This window comes from Sminthopsis crassicaudata, chromosome 1, assembly GCF_048593235.1.
Source record: "Sminthopsis crassicaudata isolate SCR6 chromosome 1, ASM4859323v1, whole genome shotgun sequence".
In the NCBI taxonomy this organism is placed as follows: Eukaryota; Metazoa; Chordata; class Mammalia; order Dasyuromorphia; family Dasyuridae; genus Sminthopsis; species Sminthopsis crassicaudata.
The window spans coordinates 707509004-707530902 of record NC_133617.1 but is presented as its reverse complement, the minus strand read 5'-3'; positions in this window follow the sequence as shown (position 1 = coordinate 707530902).

Genomic DNA, 21899 nt, shown 5'->3' with positions numbered 1-21899 from the left:
TTCCAATTGGTCTCTCCTCACTCCTCTATTCAGCCATAAAATTGATCTGTCTAAAGCCCAGATCGGACCATATCAGCCTCTCTATCCAATCAGTCAGTAAATCTATCAACAAATATTTATTAATAGCTTACTCTGTGCCAGGCACAGAACTCTGGGAATATAAATATAAGCAGAAAGTAAGAGAGCCCCTTATTTCCACTGGTCTTCAAGACTAAATGTAAATTGCTCAGTTGGCTTTTAAATTCCTTTAAAATGACCTTCTGTTACATGTCAAATCTTCTTATATTCTAATCACCTTCACTCTCTTTGATTTAGTGATATTAGCTATCTTCAATCAATCATGTAGCAGGCCCTGTACTAAGGTTTAGGGTAGTCACTTCAGTCATGTCCAATTCTTCATGATGCCATTTGGGGTTTTCTTGGCAGAGATACTGGAATGGTTTGTCATTTCCTTCTCCAGGCATTTTGCAAATAGGGAAAGTGAGGCAAACTGGGTTAAGTGACTTGCCTAGGATTACACAGCTAGTAAGTGTCCAAAGCTAGATTTCTAAACCCAGGTCCTCTTGACTCAGGCCAGTACTCTATCCACTGGGCTACCTAGCTGCCCATAGTGTTGGAAATTAACAATTTTTAAAAGACATTTCTTGATGTCAAGACTTACAATCAAAGTCTCTTCAAAGTGTTCTCTCACAACCTATGCCATCTCTAGATTCCACATACAGATTCCCTCCTGTACCTGAAATTCTTGCCTATCTCATTTTTATCTTTTGTTTTCCTTCTCTTCAAGTCTCAATTACAATCCTGCCTTTTGCATGCAGCCTTTTCCAATCCCCTTTTAGGATTTCCCTCTAAGATTATCTCTAATCTTTATCTTGTTGATGCATATTTTCTGTTTTCTCCTGTGTTAGATCGTGTATTTTTTGAGATCAGAGTCCCATGTTTTTGCTTTTCTTATTATATGTAGCACTTGGTACATCATCCAGCTGATAGCAGCACAAAATAAATGCTGATTTATGTCCAAGCATTACAACACAAAACAGAAAGATACAAGCTAATAAACACTAGTATATGCTTATAATTTCTAAAGTTCAACAATGATTTATTAATCTTATGCTATATATATAAGAGTGGAATAGTGTGCAGAGAGCTAGTCTCAAAGCTGAGAAGAGCTAAGTTCAAATCCCAAATCCTTTGGATATAAAGTGTATATTTTACTTGGTGCAACTCACTTAAGCTCTTGGTATTTTAGACAACTCTTTAAGTGATTAAAAAAAGGGCAGCCATTCATTAGCAGAGTGAGTTTCCCCACAAGGGAGTTTCCAAAACAAGTGAAATCAGAGGTCAGGTCCCTATTCAGACTCCCAATGTCACATTCAAGGCATTGTGTTAGATGCCTGTTTACAAAGGCAAAATTAAAGCAGACCATTTCCTGCTTATGTTGTCCTAGGGGAATACAACATGTACAGTCAAGTAAATACAAGTTAATTTGGAGAATGTGTATGAGAGAGAGAAAGACAAGGCTGGGGGAGAGGCAGACAGAGACACAGAGAAAGAGAGAGACAGTGAGACAGGGTGGTAGAAATAGAGAGGGGGGGAAAGTGGGAGAGAGACAGAGAGAGACAGTGAAACAGGGTGGGAGAGACAGAAAGAGAGAGGGGGGAAGAGAGACAGACAGAGACACAAAGAGACACAGAGAGAGACAGTGAGAGAGGGTGGGAGAGACAGAGACAAAGAGACAGTCAAAGAGATGGGGTGAAACACAGAGAGACAGAAACAGAGAAAGACAGAGAGACAAAGACAGAGACAGAGATGGAGAGGGAGAAGCAAAGAGACTGAAAAAAGAAATTAATCAATAATTACTAGCCAAATGGGGAAGGCTTCTATGAAGTAGTCCTTGAGATTATCTGTGAAAGCTGTTGAGTATCCTGAGAGGTAGAAGCTATGAAATACAACCATAAAGCCTTAAACATAGAGATGAGAAATGAATTTCTCAATGCAGGGCACAACATACAGGACAGTTTGGCTGAAATTTTAAGTGGATAAAGACAATAAGGCCCCAATAGAAATTATTTCTGTGTCATGTTAATTTGGGATTATCCATACTACTCTTCTACATTAAAGAATTTAAGTGGCTTAATTTTAATTTCTTTAAACTTAGCCTAACTGTTTAATTCAACTATTTTTTTTTTACTATTAGTGATTTAATGATAAATACTGGACATACAAAGTTTTTTTTTTTCAATGACATATCCTGAACTTACAATCAGTATAGAGAAATCAGGCACTTTTCTTTGTGGTGTATCTTTATAACCTTGACATGATGGATAGAGAGCTAGTCTTGTAGCTAGAAAAGTCTGAGATTGAGCTCCATCATTGACTCTGGGTAAGTCTGAATAGAAGATGCAGAAAAGGTACTACCTGGAAGAAAAGTTTTCTAATGAATGAGTTCCCTGGATCAGTGAAGTCATAGATTAATCTTGACCACTGATATTTACTGCAGTGCTTAATGAATGGATTAGGTGAATAAGTGATAGTTTTGTTAAATTGAACTCTATAAGTTGTTGGCTAATACCCACATTTGGTCATATTACTAACATGGCGTTGCTATCTACCTACTCTGTGCCCTCACAATGAGGGAAAAGGATAGAGCCAGACAAAATGCTTTAGGAAATTTTGAGGATGGAAAAAGTTGATTTTAGCTGGGGAATCAAGAAAAGCTTTAAGGAGGAAGTGACACTTCAGCCAAGCATTCATGTTACTTTTGCCCTCTGTCATCCTGAATTAAATAAAATGAGAGCTGACCTACTGCAAATTAAAAGATATTCTTTCCTATAGCTTTATCTTTGTTATAGAAATCAGGCTATATCTGTTCTTATTATTATGTTCTTATTATTGCTAAAGTATTCAATCCAAAGAACTGGTTTCCAACTATGACCAAGACTGAGGTATCCTATGGGGAAATATATATTTCCTTTAAATTATGACATTCCAAATAAATTATAAAAAAGATCAGTCTGAAAAATAAAAACCACTATTTTATGACATGATTCCTCTCTAGAAGAAGAGTTGTTTTTCTTCATTGCATCATGTTTATGAATTAAGGATTATTTAGACACCACCACCAAATAAAAGCAGATCAAAGAACAGCAAGAGCCAGAGAAAACAGATATATACAAAAATGCACAAACAGCCTCATTAATAATAGCATCCAACTAAAAGAGCATACTAATTTCTTGTTGTTAAACATCTGAGTGTTTTTAAAATCCTAGATTACATTTTTTTTTATTTTTCCATTAACAAATAAAAACATTTGGCACATGTGTACACTAAAATTCAATAATCAGATAGATGTATTATTTCATTAACTGATGTTCACTCCAATAATTCAGACTGCAATCCACCCATGCCTATCCAACCAACCCAAACTCTACAAATTTTGCTTATATTCATCCAAAAGTTCATCACAGTAGGAAGTTTCCTCAAAAATGACTAGGTATCATCCTCATTTTTTTCTAATAAAAAGATAACAAGCTGAGCATTTTGGCTGTTCTCCTGATATTTTTTTCTTTCTCCAACTATCTTCTCTTCATGTCATCATTCTTTGTTGGCTACATTGACCCATTTTGGGGGCATTCTTCATTGCTTATGTTAACAACGTCTCAATTCATCACATGCCTTTTCATTGTTCTGTGTATAATATTCATTTTTAATTCTGTGGATACCTTAATATTTTATGTCTTATTGACAGATAGAAATATTGGGAGAATGATTATATTAAAAAGATGGGCCTTTCCTTTCAAGAGAAACTTGAAAACATTAAAAAAAGTTTTAAAACTTTCCAAAGGTAATCCAACCTGCTCTCCTCCTATTAAATTCTATGTAAACTCTTATGTATTCTCTGTTTTATAGGAAATTTAGACCATAGCCAACAACTTGACCTTTTCTGTATGGATTGTCAAGCCAAACTCCCTCAAGTGAATTAAAATCCCTCCCAAGAGATTGAAATATTCTGTGGTCTGATGCCATCAGCACAATGACATTTGCAAAAAGGACTTTACCATCCATAAGTAATCTCTAAGGACACAGGAATAGAAAGCTAGAATGAGGATTCTCATTCTAGACAAGTCATTTAGAAGTTGGGTTCATTTTGACAAATCACCATCTTGGCGAGCTTCAGTTTCCTCATCTGTAACATGAGGATAATAAACTCTTTTCTGCCCCTCATTCATAGCATTGTGATGATCAATGTGAATATTTTACTCTCAATCATTCCACATTTATAGGAAACTCCCAAACTCCCAAATGAATACCTTAGATCTATGTGATAATATATACTCTTAGAAAACTGCCTGGGTTGCTTTTCAATTTCTTTCCATTTATTGTTCTTTGTTATTTTCCTTGAAACCAAACAGAATTAAATCCCTTCTACATGAGAGCCCTTCGCATATTTAAAGTTACTATGTGCCATCATCATCACCACTCACCCCAAGTTTTCATTCCTCCAAGTTAAACAATGTCAGTTCTTTCAACTGATCAAGCTCTGACTAGTCTCCATCCTCCTCTGGCTAGTCTCCATCCAGGTTACCAACATTCTCCCTAAAATTGGAATGCACAGAAATGAAGTTAGAACTCCAGGTAGTATAGGAACAAGACAGAATTCAGCAGGACCATCGCCTCCTTCCTACATTTCTCTTAGTGTCAACTATTGTTGTAGGTTTATTGCTTTTGTTTTCAGTATTTTGTCGATGTAGCATAGTAGTCTCATGATTAACTTTCAGTCCATTAAAGTCTGCTAGAGCTTTCACTTTTTTTTCAAATACATTGCTGACTATAAAATATTTGCACTATATAAAAATGACCTCACTATCAACTGTTACATATGAATAGTATATTCATATAGATATTGATATTTATATATTTTATAGCTAAACATATATAAATATAGATACTTAAGTCACCTTTCATGTTTACAGAATGTTATAAAGTAAAAGGTAAACGAAAAGTGAATTATATAATCTTTGCTAGAGAAGAAAAAATATTTCCTGTCATTTTCAAAGATTGTCGCCAGATTTTTCAACTGTTATGATTGGTCAAAAAGCAATCATTGAATTGTGACAGGTATATTGAGAGTTGTAGAATATCCTCATGTGGGAACAAAGTCAATGGCATCAATGATAAATACACTCTGTGATTGCCCAATTCAGGTTGTACAGAGGTAGAAAGGAGAAAAAAATAAAAATGACAAAAAATATTTTCCAATTACCAGCAAGCAAGAAAAAAGGTCACCTTGAAAAGTTAAAGAAGCTTTCTTTAAAGAGAGGATGAAAAGAACCAATTGAAACGAATCCATACTATTAATATCACAGAAACATCACTTCATTTTCTTGTCTGATTTCATGAAATAAAGGTTAACAATTATAGACCAAAGCAAGGATCAGATTGTCAAGATAAGTAGAGAGTTGTGGTTATCAAAAAAGTTCTCATGATAAAGAAGTAGATCTGGCACCAGAAATCATTTTACAGACTTCAAATATTTTTGAGATCTTATTCTTATAATATCACATTGTTTTGGGGCTTTTTGTTTTGGTTTTTAAATCATGATTATGGGATTTGGGGTAAATAAATAATTCACCAAATACCATAAATCTAGCTACCCATAGATTTTATTAAGTTTAAATTTTTCCTAAAATAAAAATTATGAAGGAAGGGGGAATATTACAGAAAACATTCTGAAATATGGGCCTCAAATAAATGTCTTTAAAACTGTGTTTGCATTGGTCATCTCATGTGAACTCAGCCTTACAAACTTAAATGCAATTAGGCACTTAATGCTTACTCCAAATGTACAATGCATGATTTTGCAAAATTCTAGTATATGTGATCTAGTAAATGTGGGGAACTCTTGTTATCCAAATCCCCTTTAATAAATGCATATTTTAGCTCCTCTGTGATTTAGTTTTAAAAAGACAGGGATTTGCTTGAGAAAATTTTTCCCAATATCAGAGGCAGAATTTGAAAGAAAACCTTTCTAACTTGGAGACCAGGAATCATTCACTATAACAAGTTTCTCTACAATGTGATGAATATGTTTTTAATGCATTTCAATTCAACAGAAATTTGTCAAGCTTCTTATATGATGTCTTCACTGTGCTAGGCAAGCACCAGTAATAAAAAGACAAAATAGCCTCTGTCCTTAAAGAATCCACAGTCTTATATGAGAAGAGATTATGTACCAAGATAAGGAAAGACAATATATATGAGAGGGAGAGGGTTTTATACACACCAGGGCTTCTTAAACTTTTTCTACTTACTACGCTTTTTCATCCAAGAAATTTTTACACAATCTCAAGTATATAGGTATGTAAAATAGGTATACAAATAAAACATACTAATAATAAATCATAAAGAAATTTATCTTCAGATAATTTTTGATATGCATATTTTACCATTATTAAAGACAAAAGTAAATTTGTATATTAATGAGATGGATGTGCTTGTTTATTTTTACATAAAGAATTAAATCTTAGCAGAATATTTGCTACCTTTTATTGTGGCCAATTTTTTGCAACCCCCACATTTGGTTACATGATGCTGTATGTGATGCTGAACTAGAGTTTGAGAAGCTTTGATGTACATAGTGTATAGTGAAAGGTTCAGGAAGGGTAGGTACTAACAGCTAAAGAAATCCAGAAAGGTATCTTATTGAAGGAAACGCTTGGGTTGAGCCTTGAAGGGAGCTGAGGATTCTATAAAGAAGGAGTGAAGAAGCATAGGACACAATTTGTGCTTAGGTACAAAGTTAAAGCACTAAAAATGTATTTGTCATTTCTTGGTAAGCTATTTTCATTAAAACCCCAATAAAACAAATCATTAAAACACTAAATAAGAATAAAAATTATCATAAAATCATTTCTACAAGATAGAATCAAATCAATTAAAAGACAGAAAAAAAAAACATTTTTATGTTGCATTCCCATCAATATCTGTCTAAAGCTTTGCTTCCTCTCACTTTGTCCCTTGATTCCATTACTGCCTCCCCCAAATTTAATTATGATGAAATCTTTCAATTAGTCATTTTCTTATTTTCCCTCCTTCTATCTCTTTACAAATTCAGAAACAAATAAAAATGCAACTCTAGTCACAATTTCTAGTACTGTATAAATCATATCTTATCCACTCAAACCACTGAGCCAGGAGGAGGAGTAAGTGGGTACCTCATTCTGGAAGTCACTTCCACATCACTCTCTTACCATCCTCATTCAATGATCTCCTGGGACTATTCTTAATTGATTCTATTTGCACTAGAATCAAAAATTGTCCATAATTGTTAAATATAAAGGCTTTGTTAAGCCACATCCCTTCATATGTCCTCAGAATTTGTTGCTATTCACCATTCCAGATTCCTGGAATGTCTTTCTTCCTTAATCTTTTCAGAACATTTTACTTTGTTTTCCTCTTTCTTTTTTTTTTCTATCAGAATCCATTTTTTGTCCTCTAAACAAAGGAATCTATTTTAGGTTTTCTTCTCTTCACTTTCTTTCTATCCTTTCTGCTAGTCTCATAAGGTTCCATCTATTCAGTTTTCTTCTCTTTGAGATAACTACCTAAAATCTATTTCCAAACTCTCATATCTCTTATTTCAAGTCTCTCTCTCTCTAAAGAATATATCTACCTCGATAAGGAAATAGCCATACTAAATCCACTAAGTCAAAAATATTCCCTCAAAAAAACCTTCTTTTCAATTTTCCTATTTCTGCTAAGAAATGCAATCCTTTCAGTCACCCAGGTTTATTATTTCACACTCAACCTTGACTCCATCCTCTGCCTTACCCTCTACATTCACATATTGCCTGTAGATGCACAAAATGATAACCTTTTGTCTAATAAACCATATTGGAGCAACTAGAACACATCAATATGAATGTTCTTGTGATAAATCAATCTAGAAGACAATAAGGAAAGCAAACAGCAGAGTGCATCTCTACAAAAGTTAAAAGATGGTTCCACAGTCACTCAGTTTCTATGTCAGAGGTCAAAGATAAGCCTACATTTTCCAGACATTAAGAATAATTTGTAACACACTAGATCATATTGCCTTTTGGTTTTCTATTCATCTTTTAATAGGGTGTTATACTTAGTAAGAAAATGATTATATGTAATATATATATACATATAATATATACAAATATATATTTTGTAAATATATTTGTGTATAAAATATGCATGCATATCCTTGACAACCAATTAAATAAAATACATGTTTTACAAAATGTAGTGCTACCTGGCTGCCATCTGGTTCAATTCTGACAGTGATGGAAGAACAGAATCAGGAAACAAAGTACATAGTTTTTAGACCATTTATAAACATTTATTTGCTTTAAGCACATTAAATAGTAGGTCTTTGGAAGTGACCAATAATTTGTATACTTTTGAAGGAGTAATGTGATGTAATCTCATGATATATATGAATCCAGAAAGCAAGGGGGAAAATAGTGGGATTTTTACAGTCACCAACTAAATTATAGGTCCATCATGGTACTGAGAGGAAACTGGACTCTTGAAAGCTCATCAGCAGAGTACAAATTATGGAAAGTTCTATCATATTGGAAAGTCTTTTAATAAATCTCACACGATTTACTATGTCTCCTTCATGAAGAGTACCTTAGCCAGTTTTAGAAAGGGCATTTATCAGTAGACTAGATCAATGGTGAATTTTTTGATCATTACAATCAATAGACAAAGACTCAAAGCAGTCTAAGATTCAAAAGTTAGCACTGTAAAATATTCTTTGGTAAATACAAACACATATAATTCATTTCAACTATTCTCTTTCTAATATTAAGAAAGATAAAAGAATGGTGACGAATACCCATTAAAGATAATAACTATTATCATGGAATGTGTCCTGGGCAAAGTCAATATGGAAAATAAATTTTATAGATGGTGAGGTCTGCCAGATGTGCTTGTGTATAAATAATATTGGGCTAACTGAATAAAGCCCAAGGGCATTACAAGGCTTCTTCAATGAGATCCATGATAACTTAAATGGGATCTGTCTAAAAATCCATACCGAAAAAACAAAACTGACCAAAAAACACCTCTGGCTCAAGTCATGCAATAAAATTTTATGCCTAGTCTAGTGAGTATGTAGAGACACATATTCATATTTGTACATAATACACCACTGTGTACACATGTCAACATGTATACCCATACATGTGATGTATATATATATGTATCTAAATATATAGATAGATCTATAGATTTAGATATGATATATCTGTATCTAAATATATCAATAGATCTATAGATATAGATATGATATAGATAGACACATACACTTATCTATATACACACATAATGGAAAGCTAGATGTTATAGTAGAAAGAGGACTCTGGTCTTGGTGCCAGAAAGTTTAAATCTGACTGGATTCAGACACTTACTAGCTTTGTGACCTTAAGCTTAACCTTTATCTGCCTCCATTTCCTCATATGAAAAATGGTAACATCTCTGTGATGCTAGATAACCATAGATTCATGGGGAATTCAAATTATATACACACATATGGCATTTATCAAAGTTCATTCAATAGGATATAACATCCTTTAGGCTCCTTTCTTGCATTAGCTAAACTAGGGGTCTAGTATTCCTTACTTTTAGAAGAGAGGTAAGGGCTGTAGATATGGCAAGTGGTATTTGCTTCTGGGAGTAAAGGTTGGGTTGGTAGCTCTACTTGAATGTTTTGTTTTTGCTTTTCCTCTGTTACAATAGAGATTTCATTGCCACAAAAGGAGGGAAATAGTAGCAGAGGTTAGGAGAAAGATCGAGGCTTAAAAACAAACATCAATAAAACTTTTTAAAACATTAAAATAAAATTGAAGTAATTATATTATAAAAAGTTAATTTACTACAGCAAAGATTTATGCTGAGGATTCTAAGAATCCATCTCCTAATAAGAATCCATCAAATTTAGGAGGCTTCAGAAACAGAGATGAATAAGTCAGGTACATGTGGAACATGGAAGTGATTTTCCAAAAACAAATGCTAATGGGGTTAGTGGCATTAAACTGTGACAGAGAAAAATTACTGATTCCAGTTGACAGTAAACAGGTTTTTAAATTTCTAATAGCAAGGACTGGTTTTAATACAGTCACTGACATAGGTAAAGTTCATGCTAGATTCCCTTCCACTTCACTTTTCAATGACCTTGCACTCTTTAGTTTTCCTCTTTTTTTCTCTCATCTTGACCCCCTTCATCAGTATCCAACATTCTCATAGTGAAATTCTATCCCCATCCTCAATCAATTAATTATTAAACAAGTTCTATGGGTCAAAAATTGTATTAAATATTGTAGATACAAAGAAAATTGTATTTGGCATTAAGGAACTTCCATACTAATAGAAAAAAAAGCATATATATGTGTGTATACATAAATATGTGTGCATGTACATATATATATATACATATATATGTATGCCTATGTAGAAGGACATATAGATTTATGTGTATACATATATATATATATATAAATATATATATATATATATATATATATATATATATATATATATATATATACATATATACCTAGAGATAATGGAGAAATGACAATCTTAGAGATATAAAGACATGAATAAAAACTATATGAACATAATTACAAAATAATTTTTATACAAAGACAGATCTTAAATAATTAGAGAACTATTCATTATTCCTGGGTAGACCAAGACAATATAATAAAATGAATATACTACCTAAGTTGATTTACTTAATCAGTGGAATAGAAATCCTACTACCAAAGGATTACTTTGAAGAGTGAGAAAAATAATAACAAAATTCCTCTAGAGGAGCAAATGATCAAGAATACCAAGGAAATTAATGGGAGGAAAGTGGAAAGGAAGGAACCTAGCTATATAATATCTCTCCAATGGCATTATCATAAAATAATGTGATATTGTGTGATACATATTGAGGATAATCTCTGAAACAGATTAGGATTATGAAACATACAGAAACAAATGTACACAATATCCTAATTGCTAAAACTCAAAAAAACTAGCTATTAGGCCATTAACTTAATATTAAGCAAAAATTACCAAACACTGAAAAGCAATCTGGCAGAAATTAGCATAAATGAGTAGCTCACACATTAGACCAAAACAATTCTCAAATGGGTACATGATTTATATATAAAGGGTGGCTATTCTCCAATTGATAAATGATCAAAAGAAATGAACAATTTTCAGAACATGAAATTGAAACTATTTCTACTCATATGAAAGGGTGTTCCAAATAACTGTTGATCAGAGAAATGCAAATTAAGGCAACTCTGAGATACCACTATACATTTGTCAGATTGGCTAAAATGACAGGAAAAGATTATGAAGAAAGTTCGAAAGGATGTGGGAAAACTAGGACACTGATGCATTGTTGGTTGAGTTGTGGACGAATCCAACATTCTGGAGAGCAATTTGGAACTACGCTCAAAAAGTTATCAAACTGTACATACCCTTTGATCCAACAGTGTTACTACTGGGCTTATATCCCAAAGAGATATTAAAAAAGATAAAGGGACCTGTATATGCCAAAATGTTTGTGGCAGCACTTTTTATAGTGGCTAGAAACTGGAAAGCCCATCAGTTGGAGAATGGCTGAATAAATTGTGGTATATGAATGTTATGGAATGTTATTGTTCTGTAAGAAATGACCAGCAGGATGAATACAGAGAGGCTTGGAGAGACTTACATCAACTGATGCTGAGTGATATGAGCAAAACTAGGAGATCATTATATACTTCAACAATAATACTATGTAAGGATCAATTCTGATGGATGTGGCTCTCTTCAACAATAAGAAGATCCAATTCATTTCCAAGTGACTAGTGATGAACAGAACCAGATACATCCAGAGAAAGAACACTGAGAATGAATGTGGATTGCTTGCATTTTTGTTTTTCTCCCCAGGTTATATTTACCTTTTCGATTCTGATTTTTTTGTGCAATAAGAGAATTGTACAAATATGTACAAGTATATTGTATTTAAGATATACTTTACCATGTTTAACATGTATAAGACTGCCTGCCATCTAGGGGAGGAGGTGGAGGAAAGAAAGGGAAAAGTTGGAACAGAAGTGATTGCAAGGGACAATGTTGAAAAATTACCCATGCATATGTTCTGTCAATAAAAAGCTATAATAAAAATAATTTTAAAAAAAGAAAAGAAAAGTGGAAGAAATTGCCTATCAGGATGTGTGGATAGAGGAAGAGTTCATGACCAAAGAAGAGATACAGAAGTTCACAGGGAGGTAAAATGGAGAATTGTGATCATTAAAAAAATAAATAAATAAAGTTTTTGCACAAACAATATTAATGAAGGAAAAATTAAAAGAGAAATAGGAAATTGAAAAAAAAATTCTTTGTGACAACTTCTCTGATAATGATCTCATTTCTAAGAGCTATATAAAATGGTTTCAAATGTATAAGATTAAGATCCCATCCCGAATTTATAAGGGGTCAGACAGTATAAATAAGCAGCTTTCAGTGTAAGAAATCCAAGTTCCAGTAACCATTTAAAAATTTTAAATAATTAGTAATTAGAGATATTAAAATAAAAACAACTTTGGGTACCACTTCACAGTCTTAAGATTAGCAAAGTTGACAAAAAAGAAAAATGACAAATGTTGAAGGGGCTGTGGGAAAACAAATACATTAATGCACCCTTGTTGGAGATTTGAACTAACCCAGCCATTCTGGAAAACAATTTGAAACCATGGCCAAAAAGCTATTAAATTGTGTATATACTCTGACCCAGCAAAATCATGACCAGGGCTGTATACTAAGGAGATTTTTAAAAAGAGAAAAGGGACTCATATATACATAAAAAATTAGCAGTTCTTTGTGTGTGTGTGTGTGTGTGTGTGTGTGTGTGTGTGTTTGTGTGTGTGTGTGTGTGTGTGTTGGCAAAGAACTAGAAGCTAAGGGCATGCCTATCAACTAGAAAATGGCTAAATAATGAATGTGATGCAACACTGTTGTGCACTAAGAAATGCTTAAGACGATAGTTTCAGAAAAAAATCAGGGAAGCTTTGTATAAACTAAGGCCAAGGAAAATGAGCAGAACAAGGAAAACAATTTATTCAGTAAGGTTATTGTGAAAATAAACATTTTTAAAAGATTTAGGAACACTAGCTGAAAAAAGGACCAATCACAATTTCAAATGATTTATAATGAAACACGAGATACACACACACACACATATACATATATATACATATATATATATATGGTTTATGTTACACTTTATAGTGATATATGTATGTATATATATATAATATATACATATATATATATGGAATAATTAAGGCAAGAATTGGTTTTGTTTGACTCATTATTTGTAATGGATTTTATTTTTCTTGTTTTTTTTTTTTTGTTTTATTTTTTCAATGAATATTTCAAAGGAAATGGCAGTGGAAGGAAGGAACTGAAGGGGAAATAAAATTGAATTTCAAATATAATAGCTTAAGTCAGTGAAAGAAACTTGGTATAGTCCTCAGACCTGTTATCAATGAGTCAAATACTCCTGTGACTTTTAATCTTTTCTAAGCACTAAACAGTGACCTGGTTCCTTTATTACCACAATAGATGAGCTGCCAAGGGAAATAAAAACTTTTCTATTAGAGAACGTTTTTAATGAAGCATTCTTTTAAAGGCACTCAAAAGACCATCCACCCATAGGAATAGGTGATTGAAGTAATAGTGTTATGGCCTCCCCCAGCTCTCCTTGCATCATTGTATTGTAGTCTAGTCAATCTTAGAAAGCTCTTTCTACCCCAAATTTCTAAGCACTTCCTAAAATTCTGTTTCTTCAAAGCTGAGACATATGTATCTGTGTGTGTGTGTGTGTATATATATATATACATATATATATATATATATGTATATATATATACATATATATATATATTCTTTTTTAATGTGCCAAATAGTGTCAAAGAATAAAATCTGTGGATTTTTAGAAGAGGAAGCCTTAAAACTATCACATGATTTAGTAGCCAAAACCTCTCCATTATTTGTAGGGCAAATCCAGTCAAGGTACTTTAGTTTACTGCTGGCCAGATAATCTGTTAGAGACTTTAATGATCATATAATCTGGGACTCAAATATTATCACTCACCTTTTAGAGGGAAGAATAGCAATAGTTCTATTTACTCACTGTGTGATAAAAATATATTTCACTCTCAAAACTACCCTGGGAGGGAGGTGCAATTTTCATTCCTATTTCAGTTTAGGGAACTGAAGCAGCAGAAGTTAAATGACTTGACTAGGGTCACATAGCTAGTATCTGAGGAAAGATTTGAAGGTCTTCCTGACTCTAAACTAAAGGCTCTATTCACTGTCACCCAGCTGTTACCACTGCCTGATTAGTCCAGAGGAATTCAGACTGTTATATCCTTTTGTGTATAATATTCATGACAAATATTTTTGGGCACCAGAAAGGGTAAGAAGTAACTGCAGGGGTAGCCATGGAGCAGTGAATAGGGCCCTGGTTCTGAAGTCAGAAGGATGAATTTAAATCCAACTTCAGGTACCTAATACTTACTACCTGTGTGATCTTAGCCAAGTCTTTAACCCTAATAGCCTCAACAAAAAAAATATGACTGCAATGAAATAGAGTGTCTGAATCCTCCTTTAAGGTTGAAGGAGGGAGTGAAGGAGAGGAATAGAGAGAACATAGTTTGCTAAAACCATGTTGGCTTATGGACTAGACAAGATTGAGGTTAAACCAACAGGCTTCAAACTTAATTGGTGAGTAAGAGAGGTGTCTATTCTAAGCCTGAGAAGACATCCCCCCAGCGGAATAGCTGGAGAAGAATAATGTGTTCCATCCACTGAAGGTGACTACAGTACTTAGAGCTTGATGGGAGATCAAAGACACCAAGATTATCCAATGAATTCTGGACTACTGCCAGCCCTCCTGACTTTTATCTTGCCATTGGACTTCAGGAAGGAAAAATGAGGCTGACAACTTTGTGCAGTTCTTCCTCACTTGAATTCAATTCTCCCACAAAAGTCAAGACACCCTTCTATGATGTACTTGATCCTCTTTGAAAACAAAGAAGGAACAACAATATTTATATCATCAAAACTGGTATAATAGAAAGAGAATAGCAATTGGAGTTGGGAAATTTGTGTTTGCAACCTAATTCTGACACTAATAAACTGTAACTAAGAACATCATTTAACCTTGATGATAACCAGTTTGTCCATCTGTAAAATGGGATTGATGATAATAATGTCTGTAATACATATGTCATTGGATTGTTCTGAGAAATAGCTTTGTATCCCTAAAGTACTATCAAAAAGAGAGTTATTAGGACTAATAAATCTTCACAATGATTCTGTAAGGAAGATTTTACATATCCTAACACATACACACACATAGCACTAGAGGTACCATAGAGCTGTAGAAGAATAACTATTTGTAGCCAGAGGACTTCAATTTGGATTTTAGATTTATTGCCTATGTGTCCTTGCTCTAATTACTGAATCCACTTAACTTCTCTATTCTTCTATTTCTATATCTGCAAATTTAGAAGGTTTCTACTTCTATGTTCATGATAATTTTGCATTTTCTTTTCTGTTTTTCTACCTCTCTTTGTCTCTCTGTTTCTCTGTCTCTGTGTCTCTCTAATTCTCCTTCTTTCTCTATCTCTCTCTCTCTCCCCTTTCCCTTTCTGTCTCTCTGTGTCCATCTCTGAGTCCTTCTTTTTATCTTTGTCTCTCTGTCTTAGTCTGTCTCTGTCTACTATCTGTCTTTCTGTCACTTTATGTGTGTATCTCTCTGTTTCTATGTCTCTGTTTCTCTCTCTCTCTCTCTCTCTCTCTCTCTCTCTCTCTCTCTCTCTCTCTCTCTCTCACACACACACACACACACACACACACACACACACACACACACAGAGGATAACAGAGTGGTAGAATTCTGAAATAAAAAAAATTTGTTCCCAACTTAGAATCTCATTTCAACAGCAAATTTAACAATACACTTTTGACATTACATTTCATAGAAAGTATTTTATTCTCCAATTTTTCCTTTGATTTATAAACAGCATTGTGAACCAACATTCATCAATGACCTTTAGAAACGTTTGTCTTCCTAAAAATATCAAGGTATAATTTTCTGCTGTCATGAGAAAAACTCAATTATTTTGGTAGCACCATGCTTTGAATTGCCCTTACATCACCGTTGTAATTTTGAAAGAAGCGAATCTATTGTCCAGCTCACAAATGTTCAATATCATTTCAGCCTCCATAGTCTTCCACCAAAGCCAAATCATGCTATTATATCATTAATACAACATTCCAAGGGCACTCACTACTAGACAGGACCATGAATTAAGAATACATTGAAGCTAGCTTGTTTTTTCCATTTCTTTCAGACAGAGTTTAGGGTGTTTTTTAGATGAAAGAGAAGAGAAAGTTTTCCAATTGGAATAAAGAATAGAACTAAGGTATTATATAGAATGTTTATCAATATTTATGAAGTCAGTTGAACTGAGGTACAATGTGACAAAGAGCAGTTCAAAAATGATTGTTTGATCACTCTTGCTCTTTCTTTCATAGGGGGGTGCCTGAAGGCATCAAATAAAAGTAGGATGAACCAGAACCTCAGAGCTAATGCTTATTATATATAGTGCAGAACTGATTGTCTGGGAAAGAAAAAAAAATAAAATAGGCAGGAGAAACATGGCAGAGCAATTGTGGCTGGAAATATCTCGCTTTCCTTGGGTATCTGTTTTTGTTCCTCTGTCTCAGTTCTGTCCCTAAGGAAGCTATATGTGTTATACTGTGCTGTGAGCTACAGAAGTCTTAGGCAAGGAAGCACCACAAGAATGAGTGATTATAATAGCCACAAAGTCAGCAATGACATGAAAAAGAACATTATTTAATAAGTAACTTAATGAGCTCTATTTGATGACGAGTAAGGCAGAGGGCAAGAAGAGAACAACCATTTATTAAGTACTTATTGTAGCCTTCAGAGGGCTATTTACAAATACAAATAATACAAATATTATGTCATTTGAGCCTCACAACAAGTGTCTGTGATAGATGTTTTTATTATTTCTATTGTGTACTTGAGGAAACTGAGGCAGACAGTGCTTAAATGAATTTCCCAGACTCACACAGATAGCAAGTTTCTGAGAATAGATTAGAATTCATGTCTCCCTGGGTCCATGTGCCGGGCTAGGTAATGTGGAAAGCTGGATTCTCAATTCACAAAAGCTTTATAATGGATATGGGAGTTATTTCCATACTCAACAGTCTCTTCTACCTAATAACAACTTACACTTTTCTAGAGCTTTATAATATATAGAACATTTTCTTTACACCACCGCATGAGAGGTTGGAAATGCTAAATTCATAAACCTACTTCATAAAAGAGAACTTAATTATGAAAATAGGTGACTTATCCAAGATGCTGAAGTCATAACTGAAACCCCAGTTTTTTTACTCAAATGCAATACAACATAATACATATCATATTGCATGGTATATGATGTCTTTGACAATAGCTTTCCCAACACAAGAATTTGGTACTGGACTAGGAAAAATACTTAAGTTCTCAAAGAAAAACTGCTAATGTTATTTAATATATAATTACATGATACAATGTGATGCAATAAACATATATTAAATGTGTAACCTAAATAGCAATTGGGTCAGATAGAACTCTTTACTTTTGACAGACTAGATTCAATCACAGATACTTCTCAGAAATAGTTAGGATGACTCATGTGACAATGTTTCTCAAGGAACTACCTAAGTTTGGTGCATTTCTGGGGCATTCTCTTAAATAAACATAAAGCATTTTTATTACAAAATATGTGAGGATATAATTGGGACACCTTCTAGCCTTAGTAAGAATATGAGGTTTTTTCCTTCATCCTTTCTAAAGGATTCCATTTTTATTTCCATATCAAAGTCACAGCATTCAAATATTTTTGGTTACTATCCTGATGACTGATATCATGGCCATTGTAATAGTGACATTACTGATTACTGCTACTCACCTCTGTTGTTCCCACATGCTTGACTTTCCTTCTTCAAAGAAATGTCTGCTTAACACCTGTTTCAGTCCAATAAAATTATGTGAAACTAAATTATTTCCTCTTATCAGAATGGCTATCCTTAAAATTAGAATTTATTTGAAATTATTTCCCCAATTTATATATTTTGTCACTGAATTAAATACAAATCAACGTTTAAAATTATATTTCTATATAAATATGTAAATGTCATATGTATAAAAAGAAAACAATTGTGCGATGGTCTGGTCTAGCTCCTCTGAAGGGTTCAGAATAAGTCCTTGTCAGGATAAGGAAAAGTTCTTGCCCCACATTGGGCGTGCTGTTGTCTCTAGAAGCTGCTGATCGCTCCCTGGGAGGAGATCTGCTGTGTCAACTCAAATCTCTAGGACAGATTCTTCTTCCTGTAGAGAACCGTTGTCTCCAGACAGTTGCCGTTGACTCTCGTCCAGAGAAGTGATTTCCCTTCCTGAAGAGAGCCGACTCAACTCTGGCCTAGAGCAGAGACTGACTTTTTTTTTTTTTTCCCCCAGAGCTGCCCTCTTTATCCTCCCAGAGAATGGGCGTGGGATAATGCAAGGGATTCTGGGAAGAACCACTTCAACCAATGAACTTGCTCCTCCCAAGCACGCAAGCTCTTCCCCAGGAATTCACAAGTCAAACTCCCAGGAAAAGCCGTAACTAGAGAATTGTCAAGTACCGACTTAGCACTTAGTAAGAACCTAATATGTTATTATCTCATTAGCAATTAGCAAGAACCTAACACAATTGTATAATTGAAAGATGATAAATATAAGCGCTGAACATTCTTCAGTAATATTGCTATACATGGAATGAAATGTATAACTGGAAGATGTTAGTATTAAAGACAAAATAATATCTTTATCTTGTTTTTCATGATTTTTGTGAATACCTCTTGTTTTTTATAGTAGCTATGTTTTGTAATATGTCTCTCCTGGTCATTCCAGGCTCAAATAGTAATCCCTTACAATAAAGAATTTTAAAACAGGGATAAATATTTCATTAAAGATAACAAACATATGATACCTATTAAATTGTATACAGTGATCTATATGCAAAATTCCCTATATCTTCCAAAAGACAAGGGAATGTACCTTATCATATCACTTCCCTGGGTCCAAGCTAGATAAATATATTTCACACCATTTAATCTTGACTGATCATGTGTTTCTGTTTTTGTTTTTATTTATATTTATATTGTGGTAGTTGGATATTATTTTGCTGGTTCTGCTTACATCATTTTGAGTCAGCTCATACAGTCTCTCTTGCTTATTTTTATCACTTCTTACAATACAATACTATTGCATAACATTCATGAACAATAGCTTAATTCAGTGAACAAAATCAACTATGTACAAGGTCCTATGTTGGATAGTATGTGTCCTAAGAAAAAAGTAAAATATGCTCTGCCCTGAAAGTGCTCAAATTCTACTTGAGAAACCCAAATGTTAGGTAAATGTGTGCATTTATGCTGAGACATTTCTTGTGTAAAAGAACAAAGGTAGGAAATAGAGTATCAGGTTTGGAATATGACTAATGGGTTTCTTCATTTAGAAATCAGAGGTTGTACAGGGAAATTGTACAAAATAAGCTTATAAAGGCATATAGACAAATTATGAAAGAACTCAAATATCATACTAGGGAATTTATATTTTATCATATGGACAATAGGGAGGGTTCCACTAGGTTTTTTCTATTAAAAAGATTTTATTATTGTGAAATGATTTCTTGCTGATAGCAATTTGAAAAGCAATTAAATAGAAAACTATCACATTATTGTTCAACTAATAAACACTTTTTTTAAAAATAACTCCTTTGACATTTTACTGTATGAGATTTTCATTCCAAAGCATTGATTGTTTTATTTTCCACATAATGAGTGTTTTGTCTTAAAATGTCAAGAAAGCTGACTTCATGTCTTCATTTGACAAAACATTTCTATGAGTACCATTTGGTTCAATTCAGCAGGCATTTCTAAAATACCTACTGTGTTCAAAAAAAAATCCCTCATCCAAGGCACTGGAAATACAAAGACCAATTGAAAAATAGGTTCTAACCTTGAAGAACTTAGATTGTATTCAGAGTTAGAACATGGAACTCTACAATATAATTTGAGAAAAGGGCATATCTGGGAGGATTAAGAAATAGCTCCTGAATGTGGCCATCTTCAACAAGGAGATGAACCAAATCAGTTCCAATAGAACAGTAATGAATTGAACCAGCTACACTCAGAGAAAGAACTCTGGGAGATGACTATCAACCACTACATAGAATTCTCAGTGCCTCTATTTTTGTCAGCCTGTATTTTTGATTTCCTACACAGGTTAATTGTACACTATTTCAAAGTCCAATTCTTTTTTGTACAGCAAAACAACTGTATTTACATATTATTACATATTTACATAAAAACATATATTGTATTTAATTTCTACTTTAACATATTTAACATGTATTGGTCAACCTGCCATCTGCGGGAAGGGGTAGGGGAAGGAGGGGAAAAATTGGAACAAAAGGTTTGGCAATTGTCAAAGCTGTAAAATTACCTATGCATATATCCGGTAAATAAAAACTATAAAAAAAAAAAAGAAAAAAGAAATAGCTCCTGAGACAACCCTTGATGGAATGAAGAAAATGAAGGACTCTGAAAGGTAAGGATGTCAAATATTTCAAGCATGTGATAATCTAGTCAAAAGTATGATAAGAGTTTCAGGAGCCACAAGTAGAACCATTGGATTCAAAAGTAAAGTCAGGAGTACATGGCAGTGAGATAAAGAATTCAAAAGGTTAGAAACATTTTGTCATCTTCCTCAAAACTCATGATGTGTTTGATCATGGCATTCCCATTTCTCAAGAATCTTTAGTGGGATAAAATGGAAACTCCACAGCTTAATACTTAAATCTCTTCAAAGACTGGGTTATATCTACCTCTCCAGACTTAATCAGATTTCTCCCTTTACTTTGAATTGCAGCAAAGAGCATACAATCCCATAACAATCAGGATGTCTCCTATGTAAAATAATCAGGTACCTGATGTTTATCCCTCCTCTAACACTGACTGTGTGATCCTTAGAAAGTGACAACTTCTAAATTACTACAGGAAACTAAAGTGATTTCCAATTTTAAGGTTTTATGATTCTATCATAACATCATATTATGAGGTCACAAGCTAGAGACCTGGAGTTAGAAGAGGCATTAGAGGACCTATAATTCATTGCCTTACTTTTTTTTTAATTGCCTAAAAATGAAACCATAGTGAAATGATATAGTTAAAGCAACTTGTCAAAAGTCATAGAGGTAGTTATTACCTGCAAGATAATCTGAACTGTTTTTTTGAGGAGAACAAGGCGGAAGAGCTGTTAAGATCTGGAAAAATATTTTAATAGTGGGAATAAAGACTGATGGAGACTCACCATTCATAGAAATATTACATGGCATCAAAGAATTTACTCACATTTTATTATGAAAACCCCTACAATTCTGTTTCCAATCTCATATTTATTTTTTTAATAATAGCTATTTTATTTTCAAAATATATGCAAAGATAGTTTTCAACATTCACCTTTGCATAACCTTGTATTCCAAATTTTTCTCCCTCCCTTTTCCCATCCCCTTCACGAGACAGCAAGTAATCCAATGTATGTTGAACATGTGTAATTCTATTATACATATTTCCACATCTATTATGCCACAAAAAAAAATCAGATCAAAAAGGAAAAAAATGAGAAAGAAAAAAAAGCAAGCAAACAACAACAAAAAAGTAAAAATACTATGTTGTGATCCACATTCAATTCC